Source organism: Coturnix japonica, chromosome 2 (assembly GCF_054131305.1).
Source record: "Coturnix japonica strain WE chromosome 2, WE-NBRP24, whole genome shotgun sequence".
NCBI classification, from domain to species: domain Eukaryota; kingdom Metazoa; phylum Chordata; class Aves; order Galliformes; family Phasianidae; genus Coturnix; species Coturnix japonica.
In genome coordinates this window covers 114,727,068-114,730,269 of record NC_140664.1, presented here as the reverse complement: position 1 = coordinate 114,730,269, position 3,202 = coordinate 114,727,068, and positions in this window count along the sequence as shown.

The following is a 3,202-nucleotide window of genomic DNA, read 5'->3' as shown; positions in this document are numbered from 1 at the left end:
TCTTCCACCACTGCTTTATTTCAGTAGTTCTTCGTTTTTCTGCTTAATTTCTATAAATTACTGTACAGTTTCCCATAAGGTATAATTAAGCAGAATTGCTAAAGTTTTAATTATTGTGTATTATAGATGTTGAAAGCAACATTAGCACTTAGCTTTTAAAAATGTGATAGTATATTTATAAGAGAGCATTTATAAACACATTTACATATAGTTAAGATGAAAAAGGTATTTGAATTGTAGTCATTAGCATTTCTTCAAACATATGGCATACCAGCAGAGGCCATGGGCCATGCCTTCATTAACTGAACAGTGTTTCATCAGTATCTCAGCTTCCTGCTGTGCCACCCTGTGGCGTACCCTTCTGTCCCCGAGGTTTCAGTGACAAGGGACAATATGTCCCCAAGGTGAAAATCTGGGAAATAACGCAGATTAGCCCTTAGAGGAGTTCTTATGATTATTTAATCATGCTTTGGAAAGACATATACAGTATCACAAAAGAAGAGCATTAAAAATCCTACAAGCCTACAATTTTCAGTATTGCAGGGCATGATGGTCTCTTCAATGCACAAGCAACATAACTGCACTGGATCAGGACAAGATTATGCTGCCCTTTATAACGCTGACCTGTTTCAAATTTGTTCATATAATGGGAAAAACCTACATTGGTACTAGTAGGTATCACTGGTCCATTATAATATTCAGGCGGTGGATAAGGATTTAACTTAACCATAGCACATGCAACCGTTTAATTTTGTTCCCTAATAAGATATGAAAAAGGAATAAAAATACTCATATAAATATCACAGGCATATTTTATTTGGGCATTTCTCAGATATATAAGTGAAGGCTAACATGACAGGTATAGACATCTGTTTAAAGACATTAAGTTTTCTCATGCTTTACCTGTCATAGCCACATGATATTATTTGCTAAATGAAAACCACCAGAATCTATTTGAAAAGTACTTAGCAGGACTGTAAAAACAACATACACAATTTGTTTAACAGTATGAAATTTTAAAAGTAATGTCAGTTTATTCATTTATTTATTTACTTATTTATTTATTTATTTTAAAGAGCTATTTTTCCAGTATCCTTCAAGCTAACTTTTCCTTATTATTGTGACAGCTGAGAGTGGAAAATATCATTGAAATGAGAAATCACTATTTAAAATATTTCTGCAGTTTGTTCTGGATAAAGGTCTTCACTCTTACATTTATACCTATTTTATTTAAGAAGTGTTAGAGAATCATAGAATCATAGAATATTCTGAGCTGAAAGAGACCCACAGGGATCATCAAGTCCAATTCATGGCTCCACACTGGACCACTCAAAAATCAAACCGTATGTGTAAGGGCATTAGAGTTTTATGGATGTCAGTGAGTGCATTCCCTTTGGAATCTAGACAATAAAGCCTGTTCTTTGATAAAGTGGTGGCAAATATCACCCAGAGTTAAATTATATAAAGTATAATTATAAAATCAGCTATTGCAAAAATCTTTTTTCATATTAAAAACATGTGCTACAAAATGACATATTCTTGCACCTATAGAAAAAGCTACTTTTCAGCATGCTATTAGGTAGAGAAATATAAAATCTAATACAACTTAACATACGGCAGATGGAGAAACTATAGATTTATAAAGCAGAAGTTGATTCAAATCCTTATCAATCAAAACTAATAAAATGTACATGTTATTAAATATTTTCTCACAGTTTTGTGAGAGTTCATGTCTAGGTGTAATTATGAGTGAAGGTTTATAAACATGTTTTTAGATAGTGTTTAAACTGGTGTCAGTCCATTTGTGCCTTTGTTCTTTATATGAAAGAGCAATCTGAAATTTTTTCAGTATGGTACCCACTATTAATCAATGGTTTGATGGAAAGCTCTCATTAGCTTTAACCCTCCGACCGTGACATTAGTCTACTCATCACTGCAATCATTAGCAAAATGAAAAACAATCAACTAGGGTATCTATATTCTAATAATATTAATGCTTTCACTCTATTACACACAAATGTCAGATGTGACAAAAATCACTGAACTTCAAATATATACATAACAGATTTTGATGTATATAAAGCACCAGTTTTTGTTGTTCTCACTCAACAGCGAAATTAAAGATACAGTGCCAAGGGGACCCATACCATTTGCAATCTGTAGCATTTCCAATGTATTTCCAACAATATTGTAAATATTTATGGAGTTTTATGAAGACTCTATGCTTCCTTCTGTTTGTGATGCATCAACAAGACTCAGTAGGATATCATAGGCAGATATTTACTTCTGGGAATTCCCTTTTGGACTCTTTTTGGTTGAAAACCGCTTCATGACATACAGTACCGCAAATCCCCAGAAATGTACCATGCTATTATTGCCAGCTGAGTTCTTCCAAGTAAAGATGACATCAGCCATCTGTCACGTTATACTAATCCTAAGAAAGAAAGCCAAGCGAAAAGAAATACCTTTCACTTCTATTAGCCAAATACATGTATTAAATATGTATATATATATATAAATCTCACCAGCAAAGCTAATTATTATAAGTGAATAATTATTTCTGAGTAAACTATATATCTAAAATGTATTTGTCTTTTTACCTATTTAAAGCAAATTACACCATGAACATATGTTTGAAGTCCTGCTCTCCTGCTATGTATTGGTAGATAAAGAAATGTGCCACCAAGCAATGATTTTCTTCTGGGTCTTCTTGCTAAGCTATTCCAGGTTCCAAACAGCTGTGTGACTGTTCAGCACTTCCCTACTTAAGTAAATGAAATATTTGTAGGACCTAACAAATAAAAAAGTGCATTTGCAACCATGAACAATGCCACTGATCACTAAAGACAGTGTCCAAATTAGCAATAGTGTCATAATGAGATGTTTTAAAACTTGAATAGCATCAGCTACCTTCTTTCCCAATGAGCAGGGGCACTGACAGTGAGGAAGACCTTTAAGTGAGCTGTACAGCTGGTTTGTGTGGAGTCTAATTCTGAGGGCTTACGCCTTACTTCTTTCTCATGGACATTTTTTACTTTGTAGTAAAATTGTAATGTTTTAAAGAAGAGGACTTAGTCTAGATCACCTACTTCAGACAGAAGGTAGAAACTTTAGTAATCAGTTTATTTTTTTTTTTTGCAGCCATGTTAATGGCCTCTATTCTATGTAAATAACATGTTTCTTCCCTCTCAAACAAATAAAA